General features: G+C 52.0%; 1 protein-coding gene across 1 annotated transcript in view; it reads left to right on the top strand.

Annotated features, from left to right (window-relative positions):
• Nucleotides 1-21,460, top strand: part of TCERG1L (transcription elongation regulator 1 like) — an 87,427-nt gene that overhangs the window by 30,551 nt on the left and 35,416 nt on the right.

The following is a 21,460-nucleotide window of genomic DNA, read 5'->3' as shown; positions in this document are numbered from 1 at the left end:
GCTTTGGAAGGAATAAAGACGACTGCGCTCGGCGCCGTTGTGGACGCTTCCTCTGCAAGCGTACGGTGCTGGCCGTGGGTTCCCGAGGCGTGCGGCGGGATTTAATTTAATTGTTACGCGGTGGTGGGCTCAGACCGTGCGTGGGAATGGAAAGGGGCATCAGTGCTACCAGCCAGTGAGGTCTGCTGGGTGCTGCCTGGTCCCCGCCTGCGCGTCGCGGGTGCTGGGGGGTCGGACTGGAGTCGCTGCTGGAGCCGGGTGGCATCGCGGGTCTGACAGGGCGCGTGCTGGGCTCTGTCCTGCCGAGCAGGCGATGTCGCGGGGGGCAGAGCGCTTCCCTTTTTGTTATTGTCCCCCTTCTGTCTTTTCTTCTGTCTTTCTTTCTTTTCTTCTGTCTTTCTTTTCTTCTGTCTGTCTTTTCTTCTGTCTGTCTTTTCTTCTGTCTTTCTTTTCTTCTGTCTTTCTTTTCTTCTGTCTTTCTTTTCTTCTGTCTGTCTTTTCTTCTGTCTGTCTTTTCTTCTGTCTGTCTTTTCTTCTGTCTTTGTCTTTTCTTCTGTCTTTTCTTGTGTCTTTTCCCTCTCCAGCCTCCCAGCCTGGGTCAGCTAGAAAAGTTTTCAGTATTTTTTATTTTCCTACTGAATCCCACTGCCTCAGACATTGCCACCATTACCATAATGGCAGCCAGCCCTTAGGTGCCTCATTTTTTGACACAATTCTGGCAAGATTTCTCTTTAACCGGTGCTACCACCTTGATACGTTTTTCTCAGTGTGGTGTTTTGAAAAACCAGGAGAGTGCTCAACGGGAAGGGTGTTGGCGTGAGGAGAGCAGCAGACGTGGGGCACGGCCTCTGTGGGGTCAGGGGCACGAGCCGGTCCCGGGGAGCGTGGGACGCGGGGCGTCCCTCTGTGCCGCTGAGGGAGTGCCACTGCCCGCCTTGCCGGAGCAGTGCCGTGACTCCCAGAAACCCGTCAGGAATCGGAATAATCCCAGGAAGCGCGCCGTAGGGGTCTGCTTGTTTGCGGTTTCCCAGCGGAGGGCTGCGAGGATGAGGAGGGGACTGGAGCATCTCTCCTCCGAGGAGAGGCTGAGGGAGCTGGGCTTGTTCAGCCTGGAGAAGAGAAGGCTGCGAGGGGACCTTAGAAATGCCTCTAAATATCTGCAGGGTGGGGGTCAGGAGGATGGGGCCAGACTCTTTCCAGTGGTGCCCAGCGCCAGGACAAGGGGCAACGGGCACAAACTGAAGCAGAGGAAGCTCCAGCTGAACCCGAGGAAGAACTTCTTCCCTCTGAGGGTGACGGAGCCCTGGCCCAGGCTGCCCAGGGAGGCTGTGGAGTCTCCTTCTCTGGAGATGTTCCAGCCCCGCCTGGACGCGGTGCTGTGCCCCCTGCTCTGGGTGACCCTGCTTGGGCAGGGGGTTGGGCTGGGTGACCCACAGAGGTCCTTGCCCACCCCGAACGTTCTGTGATGCTGTGTGTCTTTTGGTGTCTGTTGTTACCCTGTCCCCTTCCCACCAAGCAGGCTGGAGGAGAAGCAGCCCCTGGGGCTGTGCTGCCTTTCTGTGGGCACACAGGGCAGGGAAGGGTCTCGCGGTTTGGCTTAGACAGCATCGGCACAGGAAAAAAAAGGCAAAGAAACAAGTAAAGAGGATTAATTTTCTGTACTGTGGCTTGTTGGGTGGGCAGTGTGCATGTGTGTACCTCGATCAATGGCAAGGCTGGGCCGGGCGGTGGAGGTGCTGCCGGGCTGGCAGCTCCCTCGGGCACTGGCACGGCCGGTGCTGGGAATCGCACGGTGCCAGGCAGAAAGCGAAAGCTTGGGGCTAATTTTCTTTGTTGACTAGAGCTGCGGCAAATATTTGTTTTCCTTTTTAATCATTCATGTGTGAGCAGTGGTTATTGTCACATCCCTTTCCAGGGGCAGGCGACGGCGGGGGGGTGCTGGGCTGCTGCCTCCTGCCCGTCGCAGTGGCAGAGCGTCACCCTCAGCTGGAAGCGGTGGCACTCAGATTTGAAGACTTAATGGGTGCTTTCTGGAAGCCCACTCAGGTTACTGGCATAAAATACAGGAAATTTCTCTAGTCTGATACTTGGCCTTTTTTTTTGTTTTTACTTTCTTTTTCTTTTCTATGGAACTGCCTCCCTTCGGCAGGAGGGTTGGACTAGATGACCCACAGAGGTCCCTTCCAACCCCTACTATTCTGTGATTCTGTGAATCTCGTTTCATACTTGATGTACGCTGCTGTTAGGAAGCTTGCTGTAAATGGTGGGAAATGGCGCTGCAGATCTCTGCTATGAAATGTATCAAGGTCTTGCCTGGGGTTGAAATCTCAGGGGCGTCTGTCGGTCCCCTGCTGTGGCCGCCCGCCCTGTGAAACTGCAGGAAAAGCTGACGTGTTAGATATGGGGGGTTCCACCTCTGGGACTTCAGGTGGGGAGTCACTGTTTGATGGCTCAGAAGCTGGGTATCTGCTGGGTCGTACTATTCATCTTTACAAATAAAAAGGGGGATGAAAAACTGCCGGACGGGATTTGTGTTTCCTGTCTTCTCAAGATGTGGAATCTAAGCCCGAGCCAAGCGTCTCGGGCGCTGGTTGAGCAGAAGGCCAGAGAGCCGAGCAGTCACGTGGGGACACCAGCTGAGACTCTGGGGATTCGCATCATTTGCTTTTCTAACTGTGGGCCTTAAAGTGGTGTTTAATAGTCTTGTTATTTCTGTTATTAAATATGTCATTTTCCGTACTGTTAGGGTGACTCTTGCTTTTATGGTGATTTTGATGGGGAATCTCATTAGAAATTGGAAAATGGTTTGTGTTGACTTTTGCTGGCCACAGAGCTCTCGTTTGAATTGGGACTGTTTTTTTACAGTTAAAGCCCAGTGACAGAGGAGCACAGAGGGGATTAATTCCTGCTGGAGCCTGCAGACGTGTGATGTCCCCCAGAGGAGGGGGGAGCGGAGCGCTGTCGGCTCTGGGCGAGGTGTCTCTCGGGGAGGGTGTAGGGACTGGAAGAACCATTTCTCCTCAAAAGGCAAGAAATGAGGACACTGAAATCCCATCTTAAAAATAACTCCTCTGAGAAATCTTTTAAATCGAGAAGCTTCAGCTTTCCCTGCCGTGACAACAAGACTTTTGAGGAGCTGTCGGAGTTGTCGCTGCTGCGAGGAGCGCCTGTGGAATGGCAAGGCCATGGCGGGGAGGGGACTGGGGACTGGCCTGACGGCTGTCTCGGGGGGCTGCTGGGGCTGGCTGGCCGTGCGGGAGCCGTGGGAGGTGCAGAAAAATCCGGGTGGTTGGGAGAAGAGAAAGCGGATAGAAGGATCTCAGCCCGGCTCGGCTCGTTGGCAGAAGATGCTCGTTGACACTTAGTACTTACTCTGCAGATTTACAGAAATATTTGCTGACTTTCTATCTGCACATCTTCAGTTCCCACTCCAGCGAGCAATTTACTTCAGCGTTTACTTGTTCCTGAAGTGGCTGTGCCAGTGCAGATTGAAATGAAAGCTTCAAATTATCCTGCCGAAAGAGCAGCACAGCCAGTGCCCGAGCCGCAGCGGGTGCGGGACGCGGGTGCCAGCCGGGGTTTCGCATTCACCGTTCGAGGTATCCCAGCATGGTCGGGGTTGGCAAGGACCTCTGTGGGTCACCCAGCCCAACCCCCTGCCCAAGCAGGGTCACCCAGAGCAGGGGGCACAGCACTGCGTCCAGGCGGGTCTGGAATATCTCCAGAGAAGGAGACTCCACAGCCCCTCTGGGCAGCCTGTTCCAGGGCTCCGTCACCCTCAGAGGGAAGAAGTTCTTCCTCGGGTTCAGCTGGAGCTTCCTCTGCTTCAGTTTGTGCCCGTTGTCCAAATGTGATGACTTCAGCGTTTCCCACCTTCGTTGGAGAGTTAGGGGAAAGCTGCTTGCCTTTACGGTAGGACCAGATACGGAGTGAGGCCTTTGGAGCTTGGGTAAAGGAAAAGTAAGACCAGATTGCGGCAGGCAGTGGTGGAGGACAGCGGGAAACCGTTTCATGGGAGGAGGAACAGCATGGGGAGCTTGCACGAAGGGGGCTGAAACCCACCTTTGCTCCCCCTTACAAGCAAGCATGGGCTGTAGGAGCTTCCCCACTTGACCCAAAGATGTCCAGATTTACTGTCAGAGACTTGCAGAAGTGTTGGGGCTCTGTTTAATGATTTTAACGTACTGGGCAGGGTCAGCTGCCGGTGGCACTCCCACAGGTGTTCCCGATACCTTCTGCTGGTGGTTTGCCATCTCCACTTCTAGACAGCATCCTCCAGCTACCCAGTTAGTGCACGTGCTTGCATTTTGGTTTCCTATGATCCTATGTCAGATGTAGTTACATCCTCACCTTGTTTTTCAGAGCAGCTTTGCTGCCGGGCTGCCGTGCCTCCATCTCTGTCCATCTGATCTCTTCTGCCACCCGAACCTGTTCCGCTGAGGAGAATTTGGTGTCTCTCCTCAGATCATGGCTCCTATTTGCCAAAATAATTCTGAGAAGAAGAAACAAAATAAGTCTCAGCTTTCTCTTTGATATTGGTCTTTACCCAGCTTCTGTTTTCTACTAGGAGCAACGTGATGGAAATTCAAACCTGGCTGGAGGTCAGGGTGCCCTGGGCGTCCAGCTCGGCTGCTTGGTGGGCTGCTCAGGTGGCTGGGGAATTTTGGAAACTTTTATACCCTCAGCCTTTCTGACAAATTCATTTTGCTTGCATAAATTGGCATAAACGGGTAGTTGGAAGATTCAGAAAAACTTCCTGATTCAGCTTGGCTGCAAAGCCAGATTCTTCCTTGAGATGTCCAGTTGCTGCTCAGGGCTTTCCGTGGGAATCTGGGCGTTTGGCTGAACAGGCGTCGCCAGGGGTTTGTGATCAGGTGTGAAGGACGAGGGTGAGGAGGTAGCGGTGAGCCCTGGCTGGGAGTCTGGGCTTGGCTGTGGGCGGGTGGATCACACGTGGGTCATGGACTCATTCGCCTCCTCCAGCACGTGTAGACCCTGCTCTTTTTTCAGGATTTTAAAGTCAGGATCAGATTTCTTTGCACTGCTGATTGTTTCCTGCACCGGTCTCTCTTGAGCTGGAGATTTGTGTGCCCGGTGTCTTTTTATTAAAAGTGACAACTCGTATCGCCGCTTGAGCAGCTGCTTATGTCCCACTTCGCTTGGGGCTGCGTTTCCTGGAGACTCCGTCAATAAGGTTTTTATCACGTTTATGCTGGAAGAATTTTTTTCCTTTTTTTTTTCCTTTTTTTTTAAGGAAAGTCATGGCAGCACATTATGGCAGGTGCTTGCACAGGCGTCAGATGAGTGCCGAGCTGCTTTAAATGCCGTCGGTGTCCATCCACACATCGCGTGCTCCTCCTGTAGGGCTCCAGCTGACGGGGAATCCAGGCTGGAGAGCACCTACAATCTGCTAAACAAGGCTCATCATCAAAGTGGAGCGGCTGATTTTGCTCTGTTTCCACCCAATTGTTATTTCTCTGTGTGTGTCTGCAATATATACTTGATATCAGTACACATCACTCTGAAGGAGAGATTTTTCTAGTGTAAGCTTTAGTAGAAGCGAAGTAATTTAAAACCATGTCAGTCTAGCACAGATTGTAATCTAATATTTGTGGCCATCTTGTCTTTATGATTTGTATCTCGTAAATATCCGCTTGCATGAAATGAGATGAAATCATATTTTCCCTTAGTCTTTAAAAATCAATTGTCCTGTTAACATCGCAGTGAATGAAAATTGTGCATCGTACTTTGCAGTTGTGTGGGGCGGTCTGACCATTTTTCTGGTCTGTTCGTGGCGATGAGGACGGTCACCTCCATCCTTCCTTTATCAAGGAGAAGGGGGGGAGGGTGTAGTTAGGACCCGTGGCGGGTCCAGGTGGTACCCGCGCCAGGAGGTGTAGGAGGGATAAATGGTACCAAACCCATCAGCGCAGGAGGCTGAAGAGCACCCCGAGGTGGAAGGCTTCGGCGGGGGGGGCTCCTGGGTGGGGAGGGCCGTTGGTCCGTCCAGCTCTGGGCTGGGCTGGGTCGGTCCGTGCTGGCGTCGTGCAAATTCTGGCTGCGGAAGGATGACGCCGAGCCTGCCGTTACTGGGCAGCGATGTGGAAGCGGCGGTTTTGTTTTTCCAAAAGCTCTTTAGATAGTTTAAGACCCGAGTTTAAAACAAGACAGTAATGAAGATGCAGGAGGACAGTGCTATATGATCTCGACTGGGCTCTATAGAAGTAATTGCTGTATTTCTGCGATGTGGCTCTGCTCCAGAATACATCTCACTTAATTATCTGAAACTGATAGTGACACACAGCTTGCCAATTATTTGACATAACTTATTTTTGATTTGATCTTTAAGGGAACAAGGGATCACTGCACATAAAAATATAGACCCCGTGAACTCACAAATGTTGTTTTTTAAAAATGACGTGTTTCTCTTAGCACCTCATCATCTTGTTTTCCTGTTAAATTTTGTGTATTTCTTTTCTGAGGAAAACAAACGCCGATTCAGGTTTGGTGTAACCCAGTGCTTGCTGAACAATGAAATATGGCTAGAAAATAGGAGATGCTCCCAGAATTTTCCTCTGATCAGCTACGGTAGTGGAAGGACTCAGTTGCTTCGTAGGTTCCTAGCTGGGTGTTGAAGACTGACCCGTCCAGCCCCGTGGGCTGCAGATGAGCGTCCCCGTGGGCTGCCTGGTCTGATCCCCCAGCCCTGCTCGGGGGGAATTTGTTCCCCCAACCCCAATGCCCAGGTCAGGCTCTCGATGTGAAGGAACGGGCTCCTTTCTTCAGCCTCACGTGAGGATGGAGCAGGAGGTTGGATTCAGGGAGGAGGTTTCGAGCCGTGGAGCAGAGCGGGCTGGCGGTGCTGGGGCTGCCGTGGTGCGTCCAGAGAGCTCCGGCTGCCGAGCAGTCTTGGTGCGTGCCCGTGGTCTGTGCTTTCTGGGTCCCGAGGTGTCAGGAGCAGTCTGTCTCGTGATTTAGCCATAAGAGCACGCACTGGTGCTCAGCCTTGGCTATTTGCATTTGCAGGCAGTGTCAGCTGTGCAAGAAGAATGGACGGTTCTGCACACCAAAACGTTCAGGTTCAGCTCGGTTTGGTTCTGATGCATGGAACAGTGCGGAACGTACGGTCCTGCCTTTACCGTGATGTGGCTGCATTTTGTTTCTCCCTTTGGTTTGGAAAAAAAAACACCCAGCCCAGAAAACTAGTGTTACTTCCACTGTGGGCTGTAAAGTTATGGAGCTGGTGGCAATTAAATATTCAGCTTCCCCACCCTGTCTGTAAATCTGAGCTGGGTGGCTGTGCGCTGGTGGCTCTGTTACCAGATCAGCGTTGTGGAACCTGCACGCTGCTGGAGACCAGTCAGACGTAGAAGATTTCCAGTGAGAGGGCATCTTACGCGATGAAATGGTGGCCTGGGAAAATGGCGTGAGTGGGAAGCTGGAGGTGTGCCCTGTACGTGGGGGAAAGGGAGTTTTGCAGCGCTGCGAAGCCTCCCTGCCTTTGGGAGAGGATATTCATCAGCAGGGGTCTGGTGCGGTGCTTCGGGTTTGGTCTCGGGGGGAAACAGGCTTTGTTTTAATTTCTCTTCGCAGCCCACGTTCTGATTTCTGTGCCTAGCCATACCTGAGGATCGCTGAAACCAAAGGAAGCTGGTGGGGAAAAAAAAGGTGCCAAACAAATGTGTTTACTTAGGATCCCTAATTCCTCTTTAATGAGCTATAATGTCATGCATCATTTTAAGCCCACATTTTGCATATTTTTAAAATACATTTTTACAGAAAACTGTATCTGTTGCCCATACCTCCCAGCTGATCTAGACCTGGTGCAATGTTCTGCTTCCTTTAAAATTTCACGATAGAAAATGTTCCTAGCCCAGAACAGCTACTGTTGCTGTAGCTGGCAGAGAATCAGATGCAGAATACTCTGGTGGGTTTGCATTAATATGGATTGGTTTGGCTCAAGAAAGATCCCTTTTCTTTTCTAGCCTTTTTGGCAGCTTAGAAGGTGCCCTGTTTCAGTTGTTTTCTGTTGCTGATTCTTCCAAGCAGATATTTCAGAAGTAATGACTTCAGTCTGAGGAGAGTGGCTGCTGCGCAGTGCCAAGGAAGCCAACACTTTTCCACAGGCGTTGCAAATTAATTGATCTATTCCAAGAACTTGAGAGACTTCCAATATTTCCAAATATGGGAAACAGACAGAAACACGTTAAGAGCACGCCAAAGCCGAGGTCAAAATGATTTGAGGAGAATTCCCGCTGCAGAGGTTTCAGCAGGCTTGCCCTGGAGAAGGAGCCCAAAGAGCAGATGGGTGGGCTGCTGGTGTCCCTGGCCGAGCTCGCCCACCTGCTGACTCCGACGGCACCCAAAGGAGAGCAGCAGCATCCCCCACTGAGGAGCGGCGTGGGTGAAGGGAGGTGGTGGGGAGCTCGGCCGGGACGTGCAGGACAGCGTCCAGCACATCCCCAGGAGCCGAACGCCGGTGGAGTCCTCACAGCCAGAACCGAGCAGCCCCGAATTCCTCGGCGAGAAAGGATGGTGAAACAAGGCTTTCACAGAATCACAGAATGGTAGGGGTTGGAAGGGCCCTCTGTGGGTCATCTAGTCCAACCCTCCTGCCCAAGCAGGGTCACCTACAGCAGGCTGCACAGGACCTTGTCCAGGCGGGTCTTGAATATCTCCAGAGAAGGAGACTCCACAACCTCCCTGGGCAGCCTGGGCCAGTGCTCCGTCACCCTCAGAGGGAAGAAGTTCTTCCTCATGTTCAGACGGAACTTCCTGTGCCTCAGTTTGTGCCCATTGCCCCTTGTCCTGTCACTGGGCACCACTGAAAAGAGCTTGGCCCCTTTCAAAGCAAGGTGGTTCCATGGCAGTCGGAGGAGATAGCTTGTGCTTGATGGCTGAGACAGCCATGTCTGCTGGCCGGTAAGCACGTGAGGAGATGGGCAATTGCCTCCTTCAGTGATTCTCTGCCCTAATGAGGGCTTGTTTCCTACAGGTTTATGCCTCCTGGTATTTAAATAAGCACTAACTTCAGGTGAAGCTTTTTTGACATTCGGAGCACTTTCCTTTCTCCTGGGTGCTTGGGCACTTAAGAACAGATGACTGCTTTCAGTCCGAGTACAGAGAATCATAGGTTGGGAAAGACCTCTAAGATCATCAAGTCCAACCGTCACCCCAACACCACCGTGCCTGCTAAACAGTGTCCCTTACAGCATCTCTGTCCTCCTCCCTGCCCTGCTCTTCGTGAATGCAGAGATGCTCATTCAGTCTTTGAAAGACCAACCTTTCTTTTCAGGTTTGTACCAGAGCTACTAATGGTTTCAAACAGATTTGTGGAGCAACACAGGTACATTTGGGCAAATACCCTCTAAAAAAGAAGGTATAATGAAAAAACTCTGCTTCTGTAGGAGCCCAGCTGAGCAACAGTGTCCTGGAGCCAGCCCAGCAGTGCCTGGGGCAGCACTGGGGGGAGAAATCTCCTCACGGAGCAGCTCGGTACCGGCCTGCCAAAGGTTAAGTGTCGAGCGGGGATGATGGCTTTTGGGCTGATGCTGTTGGCAGCTGGGTCCTTGGGGTGGCTGTCATATTTCTGCGCCTGCCTTTTAAAAGGTATCTTCAGTCTGGGTCTCTGTTCAAAGCTGTATATACTTGTCCTTAAGATAGCTAAGCAGGCTGGGAGTCGGGCTGGAGGAGTTGGGCTGGGGGGGGCTGTGCAAGCCTCTGGTGCGGGCTGGCCGGCCGGGTGGCTCGTGGTAGGGCTGTGCCGCCGGCGTCACCACCCTCCCGGGCAGGGATGCGGGGTGCGGGACGTTTTGGGGGATGCTGCTGGGGAAGAGCGTTCTGCCACATCTACCTGCTAAAGCCATTCTGAGTCAATTGCAATTAAGAAGTTGGAATTCATTTATTTCATATTGATTAAATGATTTTTCTTGGTACCATATTAGCTGAATTCTGGTGTAAAGGTGAAAAAATGGGTGTATCCTTTAGAAAAGATATGGTGATAGTTCTCCATATTGTCTTTCTGCTGTAGAGTTACGCACGTGTACGTCTGTCTATCTGTCCATCTGTAGTTATGTGTCACGCTATTTTTCATTTAACCAAAGAGTGAAAGTCCCATACTAATTTTCTGACCTCCTTATAGGGCAATTTATTAATCTGATAGAATAGCAGTTAGGTGACTAATCTTCTACACTATCCATTTTTAACTGAGAAAATATATAATTCTACGTCAAAATTCATAAGCCGGCCAAAGCTTTTTCCAGCTTGCTGTGATGGCCCCGCGTCGCTCGCGTCTGTGCCAGGCGGTACCGCAACCTGCTGAGAGCGCTTGCTTGCTGGGAACATACCTTCATCTTGGTATCACCCTTCCATCTCATTGCCATGCTTCTATTTTCCATCCCAGGTCATCAAATATATTATTTCTGCTCCTTTCCAGTATAGTAGCAAAATAGATCTTGAATAGCAAATTCCTTTTTTTTCATTTTTTAAATTTAAAAATAGGAAAAGTCAAACCAAAATAGAACCACGGGGAACCTGGACAGAGAACTGCAAAGCAATCAGGGTAATTCTGCCAAGAGCAATGATGCTGCCAAACTTTGAAGTGTTGTTCCTGTTTGGGTAGGAAACTGTAAAGCTTTTGGTTTATAAAACCCTGCTCCTGTTTCTTCCCTGCCTCGCTCGCTCGGGGCTGTGCTGGGCTGGGAGCCGGGTGCCTGGGGCTGTGCTGCTTCGGCTTCCCACCCTGGCTGGGATAAGTCCTGCGGCGGCTGCGTGGGGCCGCTCCATGTGAAGGCTCGCTTGGACACCCGTGTAGAAGATCGTAGGAAGGGCTGGCGAAGCTCCGGGCGTTATCCCGGCCCCCTGAAGAAAGCTCGCCCATGGGTGCTCCCTTCACGTGCCCGCAGAACGGCTTCTCACAGAATCACAGACTGGTCGGGGTTGGCAGGGCCCTCTGGGGGTCACCCAGCCCAACCCCCTGCCCAAGCCGGGTCACCCAGAGCAGGCTGCACAGCACCGCGTCCAGGTGGGGCTGGAACATCTCCAGAGAAGGAGACTCCACAGCCTCCCTGGGCAGCCTGGGCCAGGGCTCCGTCACCCTCAGAGGGAAGAAGTTCTTCCTCGGGTTCAGCTGGAGCTTCCTCTGCTCCAGTTTGTGCCCGTTGCCCCTTGTCCTGTCGCTGGGCACCACTGGAAAGAGTCTGGCCCTGTCCTCCTGACCCCCACCCTGCAGATATTTAGAGGCATTTCTAAGGTCCCCTCTCAGCCTTCTCTTCTCCAGGCTGAACCAGCCCAGCTCCCTCAGCCTCTCCTCGTAGGAGAGATGCTCCAGTCCGCTCCTCATCCTCGTAGCCCTGCAGTGTCGTGGGAACCATCCCTCTGAATGACAGAAAACGCTGAAAACCAGGCCATATCGAGACAGTTTTTGCTCAGAAAGGTCCTTGCTGTGCTACCCGGCTTTCAGGCGCTTCTCCCCGCCAGCTCCCTTTCTGGCTGAGCTGCGGGCCGGTAGGTGTTCGGCTTGGCTTTGGCTTTGCGCTCAGTTCCGTTGGGCGGAACAGGCGAAGGCTGCTCGCGGGTCAGCCCCCCGACACTGCTGTGGGGGAATGGAGCGCGAGTCCTCCGCCGCTCCCCCAGCGGGTCCGGCCGTGGCTGGCCCGGGGCCCCGCGCAGCATGGCAGCGTGCTGGAGGCTTGCTCCAGCGACCCAGGGCTGGAGGGGAGATGGGCTGGGTTTGCTCCACCAGCCCTGGGTGGGAAGCTGACCTTTTGCTGGTTTGATTGGGGTGGGAGCGGGGACTGAACCTTTTAGCGGTCACGCAGCGTCCGTGCCAGCTGCGCTCATGACTTTCCCTGCAAGGGGTCACCCGGCAGCACCTTCGCCGATCGGCGAGGGCAGCCTCTGCTCAAAATACGGAACACGTTTTGCGGTCTGAAGCGGGGGGAAGATGATAATCAGACTCAAAAAGTGCTGAATGTTTTTAATGAACGTATCTGGGCCTTTCAGAGAAGCGGAGTAAGGAGAGAGAATTCGGCAAAGGTGGCTTCTAGGCAGCCTCAGCTTTAGCCAGCGGAAAATGGCCTTGAGGAGAAGCACGGTGTGGCCTTGAGGAGAAGGTGCAAGCAGAGCTGAGGGGCTGAATGTAGCTGGAGGAGTCTACGTGGTTTGTAAAAACTGATTTGTTTTTTATTACTGTTCCGTTCCTCCTTTGTTCAAGCAAAGAGACTTCTCTTGTCCTTTGCAAATAAGCAGCGTTGCCTCAAATTACCTCATCGTGACGGATGTTGCTTCTGAGGGAAGCAAGTCCCTGATCTTCACTAACTTCTGGGGTCATAAAATGATAAGAGCAATAGTAAAAATGAATTGGTGTGTCTCTGTCTGACTCTGTTACTGACTGAAATTATTAATTTCATTGCTCTCCTCTTTTTGATGGTAAAAGGCTTGTTTATGTCCCGGGCGTTATCACAGACTGACCCTCCCTGTGGCTGATGGACGTTTGGCCGCACCAAGGTGGGCGAAGGGGTTCCTTGCGGGGTACCAGGGTGGCAAGGGTCTGGTGGCCGTGTCTTTTGCCCAGCTCAGCACCCTTGAGACTGGAACAGGCAAAGTCCTCCCGAGCAGTGTTTCAGTAGTGGAAGAGTTGGGTCGGATACGGCTTGCTCGTGGTGCCTTGGTACTGCGCTGTCCTGCTGTGGGCTCCTCTTCCTCGCCAGCAGACAGGCTGCCTTTCGCTGCTGGGCTTGGTGCATCTCGAGTGGTGGGTTCGTGCTGACGCTGCTTGCCTGACCTGCTCCATCCTAGTTACACAGTTCTGCAGGTTATTATCTTCTTTCTCAGCATTTTTGAACTTTATCCCTGTTTCTTCCTCTCAATTCAAGCCCAAATCCCACAGGAGACGTTAGAGAGACAACAGAACCGAGTTAAACGTGAAATGCTGTCAGAGATTTTGATAAGCGAGCTGTGGCTTCCCCGCAGCCCCGTGCGCTGGGTGTTCGTTCCCAGTAGCTGGCTCCGGACCGCGGTGCTGCTGGCATTGCCGGCGTTTCTCACATCGGACGAGGGCTCTGTGAGTGCCCGGTACAAATCCCTCGCGGGCTCGGTGCCTCGGATGGCGAGGAGCGGTGTGTGGAATCGCTCAGCCGCCGCAGCGACCGGGCGACCTGGGTGCTGCCTCGGGCGCCCAGCAGTTTCCAGGAATCCGGGTGAGGTTCCTTCCCAGTTTAATGCTTCTCTTTACACCAGTTGTGTAATTTGGCCGTGTTAGAATAGTTGGGTTATTTTTGAGGAGCCAGATATATATGTGTGTATCTCCCTGCCTAAATACAGGCCTGGATTCCTGTTTGTCGATGACCGTTTGGCTGCGCAGTGTCTGGGACAGCCCCAGGACAGAGGAGCAGCCCTGAGCCCCCTGGTCCCTTCAGCTGGACCAGGGACGGAGGGCAGGGTGGGAGAGGACGGGCAGAGACCTGTAAGGCTGGGGGAGATGCGGGGAGTGTCAGTGAGTGTCAGCCTCTCCCGAAGGCACGGCGGTACCAGGTGCTGAACAAACAAGACGTAGAATACTTGGAACTCCTTCCCCCAAATAACCAAAACCCGTTAAGGTTTATTCAGTTCTTTCAGCCGTGGGTATTTGAAGGATTGGAAGAGTATCCGACTGAAATATTGTGTTTTCTCCGTCATCTTTTCTTGCCTTTTTCTGTGTCTGTCGCTACGTCCTGGCTCCGTTCCTACACTCCTCCTGCGGCATTTACCATTCGCCGTGGCTGGGAGCCGGGCGCTGCTCGGGGAGGCCCTTTGGGCCGACGTGGTCTGTCCCTCTGGCGCTGGACGTTTCCAGGCCCGCAGCGGTGCAGCGCGTGTGCTCGTGTTTGCGCGGCGAGATCGCCGTCCAGCCCAGGGCTCTCCCGGCAGTCGGCAGGAGCCGCCCGGTCGCAGCGTGCCCAGTGCACTTAGGGCTGTTTTTCAAGGATCCGCAGAGGTTGTTACAGAATCACAGAATGGTCAGGGTTGGAAGGGACCTCTGTGGGTCACTCAGTCCAACCCTCCTGCCGAAGCAGGGTCACCTACAGTAGGCTGTAGAGGACCTTGTTCCTCTGTTATGTTTTCTCTTAATTTGATGTCAGATTATCAAGAAGTGCTCCATCCTTTGCTGAGCACAGATTTGAATCTGAAAAATCCACAGAACCCAGGAAAATTTGGATTAAAATTCTGACCCTTGGCAGACAAGGGACAGTTTGGTGTGCTCAGTGCCAGAATTTCTCCTCTCGTCTCTGGACCAGGTTTGGCAGCACTATGTTCATCCGCTCCATGAGTTTCTACGCATTCAGGATTAACATCAGTAGGAAATCAGGAATTGGTGACAAGTTTGTGAGAAATGTGCTCTTCTCCCGAAACAGTTGCTTTCTGTGGGTACTCGCCACGAAAGGAAACATCAGCTAAATCTGCCGCTCTGAGGAAAGCTCTTTGGAGTGCTGAGATTCACTGCCAGTGGTTTGTTCCTATCGATAGGTTGTCTCCTGCTCCAGGCTTTGCTGCTGTTGGGCTCTGTTGGATCGCTCCGTGCAGAAGTGGAATTCCCCTGCACAGCATCACGGGGCAAAGCCCACAGCCTGCCTGGTGTTGGCACCGCACTGCGGGTCCCGCTGCGAGTGTGAAGGCGATGCCTCTCCCGAGCAGAGCCAGGCCGCTGAATATTTAATACTCTTTGTTAATACAACCTCATTACATTTCAATTTGAATGTAAAAAAGAATCGTTGCGGCTCACATTTGACTTAGAAATAAGCATATCTTGGAGTACCTGCTGGGCTTCTTATTGAGTGTGGGATTTTCGGTGTTGCATCAGTGACTTGAAACTCAACAAAATTATAGTGCTAATAGGTTTTCTGTTCTGTGGTCACGGGCACACTGTCGAAAATTACGTTCTTGGGCTTTATACCACTGAAAATTCTCGCTGTCTTTAGAAACCAGAGGTGGTCCTGTCTGTACACAGCAGAATGCAATGAATATACATAGAAGCAAGTAAGGATAAGGCTTCTGCCAAAGCAGAGGGATTCAAACTCTGGTGGGCCAGCAGCAAAGCAAGGTGCTGGGTTAGATTTCAGTGTTATCGCAAAGGAAGCGATTTCCCCATTTTCCCACACCTGAGACCAGCTGTGCTGGCACTGCCGTTTGTTGAAGCCACCGAAGGCGAAGGGCTCCGGAGCGGAGGTTCGTGCCGAGGAACCCTTCCTGAAGTGGCAAAACCACGGTGGAAAAAGCACCGGGAGAGAGAGGAAACCTCAGCCCTCCCATCCTCCCGGGTGGGAAAGAGCTGCTAAGGAGTGGGCACCGGGACGAGTGTGACAGTGGCCAAACCGCCGCAGGTAGAAGAGCAGCCCTCAGGGGGTGCGAGCCAGTCCCCCTCCTGGCAGCCCGACTGGTGGACATCGCCCTCCCAGGAGATGTTCTAGCCGTGGTTTCCACCCGCGCGGAAGCCATCAGCAGAAGGGGTGTGGGGACCGGGACAGAGGTCCCACACGGACACAGAGCTGTCCGGGTCTCTGCGGCAGGGAGTGCCCGAGCCCGGCGCTCGTCCCGGAGGACAGCAGGGACAGCAGCTGTGGTTCAGCAGGCATGGGGGTGTCAGGTTGATGGTTGGACCTGATGATCTTAGAGGTCTTTTCCAACCTATGATTCTATGATTCTGAGCTATTTAAGGTGTGAGTAAGCATTAAATATTTCTGTCCTCTTTCTGAGGCTCTGTGTGTCTTGCCCTTGACTCCAGTCAGTTCTGATGAGAGCTTTTCAGTACCAAGTAACACCCGCGTCCAGTCTCCATCTCCCTGCAGAGAATGCATGGCGATTTTTCGTGTTTTAAGTCGGTGAACTTTATGATGGGTGGTATTTGGATAGTAGTCTTACTTGAAATATAACTTGCCTGTTTTAAAGATGGTTTTTAAATAGCAAGTAGATTAGTGGTGCATCTCAATTTTGTAAAATGCCATAGAATTAATTTGAAACGCACCAAGGCAACGAAGCAGTTGTGTTTAGAAGCTGGTTTGTGATTAGGTGGAGGTGTTTCCTTCTCTGCAGCAAGGACCGTTTCCTCTTCCATTGTGGGTTTCTCACCAAACAAGTATGTCGATTGTGCAGCTGAATTTTAGAGGTTCTTATAAACGTTACCCTGCTCGATTCCCACGCGGGCTGGGCGTCTCGCTGCGTTGGCTTTGCGTGCGAGGTGCCTGGTGCCGCTGCCGTCACCCGGGCACGTTGTGCTCTTACGGTCGATGCCATTCATGCGGCATCCTTACAAAGCCGTTATTAAAAACAAGTCCTGAGATATATTTAGCTAAAATAAATATGAATGACAGACTACGCTGTTCAACGATGCATTAAGATCTTTTGTCCCACGGCGTAACAACTAGCTTTGCAGGAGGCAAATGCGTTACAGGAAGCAAAGCTTTGATTTCGGGAGCGTGATTCAGTGCCCATAAAGCTCAAATTGCGCTGACTTCACCGGGGGTGAGATTAGGCCCACGCTACAGATATTTGCAATATGAATACTTTAAAACAAACTATATGGCCCCTGTTCTTTTGGGTGCAGTGCTGTTAAAGGCTCCTTGAACCACACTGAGGACAATCAGGCTTAAACCCTTGCCAAACTGCGAACCTAGCTTGAAGATAATGTGGGAAGTACCATGGTTTAATTGGAAAAGGTAAGAATTAAAACTGAACAGCCAGCCAGCTCCGCCGTAGCCAGCTGTGGTGCAGTCCAGGACCAGCGCCGCGTTGTTTTGCCGTGGGCAGCATGGCTCCCTGCAACGCGGGTCGTTAACATGCGTGCGCCGTGTAATGGAGCGATGAGAGCCGATGGGTCTGCTGAGGCGCAGAGTAAACATTTGCTAAGAACAGTTCTGCCCTGAGAATCTGTGCTATCCCTTTCAACCTGGTCACGAGCGTCAGTAATGTGTCTGCTCCCTCTCCTGAGCTCTGTTTTGGCCACGAGCAAGTAGGGGAGGGAGCTAGCAACAGTGAGCTGTCTGTATGGTACGGGGTGAAACAAGAAATCGCCTTTAAATGCTCTTTGGTAGAAATAACAAAGGTGGAAAAGTTAGTTGTCTGCTCCAGGAAAAATCTACGAGCTAATTTAATTTGACTCCTGGTGCATGCCTGGGGACAGTGGTTTCTGCTGGAGGTGAGCACAGGCTGTCAGCTGTGTGATGGGGAACTTTCCACTCTCCGGGTGCTTAAGCAACAGCATAAAAATGCCAATTCAGACATGCTGGGTGACGAGGTTGTCCATTATAACCATTCCCAGTTCAGCCAATGCAGCTGTAGCCGTTCCCAGTTTGGCCAGAGCATTATGGGACTTGGCTTCCCTGAGCTGCCCGTGCTTGGGAGCAGAGAGGAGAGAAAACATTTCCTGGGGGTTATCATGGAACCGTAGAATAGTTTGGGTGGGAAGGGACCCTTAAAGGCCATCTGGTCCAAACCCCTGCCATGAACAGGGACATCTTCAACTGGCTCAGGTTGCTCGGAGCCCAGTCCAACCTGGCCTGGAACATGTCTGGGGATGGGGCATGAGGTTGACCTTGCCCGAAGCTGCTTGCGGGAGGAGGGTCCGTGGTACCCCCGAGCCCCACACACAGGGTGGGGAGCCCCAGCCATGGCAGCGGAGCCTCGGGCACCCCCGCTCTCCACGCTGGGTGCCACCATCGGGGGTGCAGAACAGCAACTGCTCATCAGCGACGCGAGTCAGGGCGGCGTGTCGCTTACATGGGACCATTGGGTTTCTGGACCTTCCACTCGTCGGCTGTTGTCCTCCTTTGTCCTTGTAATGTCCTCACTGCAGTTAAACTGGGGCGTCGGTTGCGGTGTTTGTAAGCCACAGTAAAACGCATCTGCACTGAACTAATCTTAAAAACGGACAGATGTTCTCAAAACGCACGGCTGGCTAGGCAGGGCGCCTTGGCTCTGCCAGAATCAGGAACTTCAGAGGAACGATCGCTTTTATCCTCCCTCTTCTCACTGTTGTTTTGTAGTAAAATCTGCCGAGACTTAATGGTAAAATGCGCGGAGTGTGTGTGGGTGCGTGTTAGGTTCTTTACGGTTCGGGTTTAGGTGTTGGTCCAGCCCAGGTTACGTTCAGCTCACGCTGCTTGTATCGCAGTACGGCATTGAACTCAGTCCGCGGAGCTGATTTGTATTCCAGATCCATCCATTGCAAGGACTGCTTCTTACGAGCGCACAGAACTAGAAAGCATAAATATTTATTCCTTAAAGGTTATGATTGCCTTAAATCATTCAAGCTTATTTGGTGAGCATCAGATATAATTAAACTAAGCAGCTGAACTCGATCTGCATGTGTGAAATAATATATATATGTGTGTGTGTATGTATAGGCTTAACTCCAGTGTGGATGGAAGCTGTGAGCTAATTGCTTCCATCACATCAAAAGATGCACTGATAATTTTATTGTTCCTGGATGGGGTAATAAATCAACATAAAGAAGCAGTTGAAATTATATAATGGCAGGTCACGTTTCAACAGGCAGCATACACAAAAACGGTAAGAAAAGAAGCAGGGCTCATCTCAAGCACTGTGTGGCTAACTGTAGGGAGATCATTAAGCGCGTTATGAAAATGACTGCGCTTTTGGATGCAGAGAATTGCTCACGTACTGAAATTCGTGTGCATACCTTCGTGGGTGCCTGCATCTACCGGGCATCCCTGCACACCTCAGAGCTCGGCCGCGATCCCACGAGTGCCTGCCCGTGGAGCCCCGGTGCGGGTGACGCGCCAGGCGGCCGCAGTCCCGGTGCAGCAGGGTCCATCGGGGTGGGAACCGGCGGTGGGATGGCACCGGTGGCCTTTCTGCAGCCGCGTGTGGCTTTGTGCCCTTGGGGGCCTTTCCCCCTTCCTTTGCAGGTTTGAAGGTGGAGAAGGGCAAGCCAGGGATGCCTGGCCGTGCCAGTCTCCAGCAGTTTTTGCATTGTTGTTGTCTTTAAAGATGGTCAGTTTGGATAAATTCAGAAGAGCTGCACAGCCTTTTCCGAGCAGGTTGGTGTAGACAAACAACATACCTGTGCACATACCTCGCCAGAAGCAGAAGAAACCAGGTGATGAAATACCATTTTAATCTGTCTTTGATGACTCTGGTAGCGATAGGATGAAAGTCTCCTTTTGGTTGTCATTAAAATTAATTTGAAAACCCAAGGAGAACCAAACTACTCTTGCTCTATGAAATGTTATTCATGGAATTAATCGTGTAGTAACGTACGTCTAAGGTACAGATGGAAATCCCAGCTGAAGAAATGGTCTCCAAGGATGTGGAAGCCAGGATTACAGTCCGTTCACGCGTGTGTGCTGCTGGGCGTTGCTGTAAAACCGGAGGGGCAGCTGCCAGCCTGCATCGCGTGGATTGCTCCGATGGTCAGAAGCACCTTCGACTTCGGTGCTGGAATTGGTGGTTCCTCAGCGTTTCTTTGTATCCAGCGAGCTCGTCAAAGTTAATAGTTTTGCCAGGGGCTTTGACAGAAGCAGAAAAAAAGAAACTGTCATTGCCTGAGGTCTAAACATCGACTGGAGCTGGAGAATGGTTCACTGTCGTGTTAGAGATGGCCACGTTACAAGTGCCTCCAGTTACAGTATTGTGCTGTAGGTAGCACAACAAGCATCACGCTGACCTGTTCCTTCTCCGTACATGTTTACTTATCTTTCTTTCTTCAAATCAAAAATGGATTATATTTATCATAGCACTTTGCAGGGTAATTTCTTTATCGTGCTACTGATCATGTCTTGCAGGAATTTCTCTTATCCTGACTTAATAGCTAAAAAAAAAGGAGAAAGAGAAATAATAATAGTCTTTCCCATTCTGGTGTTTTTCCTACAGCTTCTTGCCATGAATCTTCCCGTGCCCCCCAGGCAGCCCGTGCTGCTGTCCCGGGGAGGAGACCATACTGTGGTTTGAATTCTTCACCGGTTATGAGGGCGAATCCCACGAAGTCCGGTGGCAGCCTCAATTCCAGTCTGCTTCAGCACCACATGATTGATGATATGAGACAGTGCATTAAAACACCAGCTTTGAAAACGTGCTGTGCTGGCTAGGAAAGAAAATAGCCCCACAGTCGAGGGAATTGTGTTTCTGTAGAGAACGTCACCGGGGCCGGGTAGAACATACGGGCTTTCCCCGTTTCAGTAGTAATTGTGGGCTCGGTGCTTCCCGCTGGGCACCAGCAGATGTTCGGCATCGCTTGGAGCACCAGGAGCCCTTGGAGATGGCACTGCTGTTTTTGGCCTCACCAGAGACCTTTGCACGGTGCAGAAACCCCTGGGCTTGGGCGGTCAGGGTGAAGTCTCATGGACGTGCTGCCGGGCAGACGCTGAGTGGGGTAAACGGGGTTTTCTTCAGACTTTGGGGGGAATGGGTAAACTGGTGGTAGTGGGTAAGCTGGGTTTTCTTTACACTTTCTGTAGTCTCAGTTTCTACTTTATTCTCCATTTGAATAATCTGCTACAAAATACTCAGATTTATCTTTTCTTGGGGATTTTATGGCTTCCGCCACTGTTTCCTGGTCATTGGGGTGGGAGACAAGGGAGTGGAGAAGAGGAAAAATCACCAAGCATCTCACGATGCATATTTTATTTTACTCACACGGGTAATTCAGGTTATATTCATTAGGATATATGTCTGCCTAACAGCAAAACGCACGCTTCATTAGGATAATCAGCGTCATCGTTGTTTTTATTGCGTTTTGAAGGCGTCGCGCCTTGCCAGGTGCCCCGTGCAGCTCTGGGTGCGGACGGGGAGGTGCCTCTGCCCCAGCGGGGACGGCGCTGCCGGCTCCTGGTTTCTTGAGCCGCGTCCCGGAGCCGGGAGGGGATACCTGTGGGCGCTACCGCCGGCCCCGGGGGTACCCAGGGCTCTGCTTCCGAGGCAGAAAACGTGGCCTTTGTAATCATGAAAAATGATCGCTGCAGTCAGAAAGATGACCAGTGTCCCCGTGCTGGGGAGAGTGGCATTCAAGGATCTCCTTTGGCACCTGGAGTCGGAGAAACAAAAATCAGTGGCGAGGTTTGTAGCGTGCAGGTGGGTGTTTGCAGCAGCGATCCCTGTCACTGCGAAGGGCTGAGGGGTTGGGGTGAGAAGTGTTTGAGAAGGAGAAGTTAGGGCAGTAAATTCTGCAGCTTGGCTCGTGCCTGGGAAATACGATGTTATTCCCAGCGTCCGGGCTGTGTCCCTGCTGCCGGCTCAGTTTGGAAACGGTGGCTTCGGAACGGGGTGCGGAGGCTGCCGGTGGGACACCTGGATTTACGGCTGGAAGGAGATGAGGTGGTTTGGGTCTTCCAGTTTCTGAGACGAGGTTTCATGTCTAAATGTACAGTTAATGGGAAAACGATGCTCAAGGTTTGACCCCACATTCAGCAATAGCCGTGAATTCTCGGGGATTAAGTAGCCTGGTTTAATTAGCATAGTTTTAGCAGCA

The sequence above is a fragment of the Opisthocomus hoazin genome, chromosome 6 (genome assembly GCF_030867145.1).
Source record: "Opisthocomus hoazin isolate bOpiHoa1 chromosome 6, bOpiHoa1.hap1, whole genome shotgun sequence".
In the NCBI taxonomy this organism is placed as follows: Eukaryota; Metazoa; Chordata; class Aves; order Opisthocomiformes; family Opisthocomidae; genus Opisthocomus; species Opisthocomus hoazin.
This window is presented reverse-complemented; position numbering and strand designations above follow the sequence as displayed.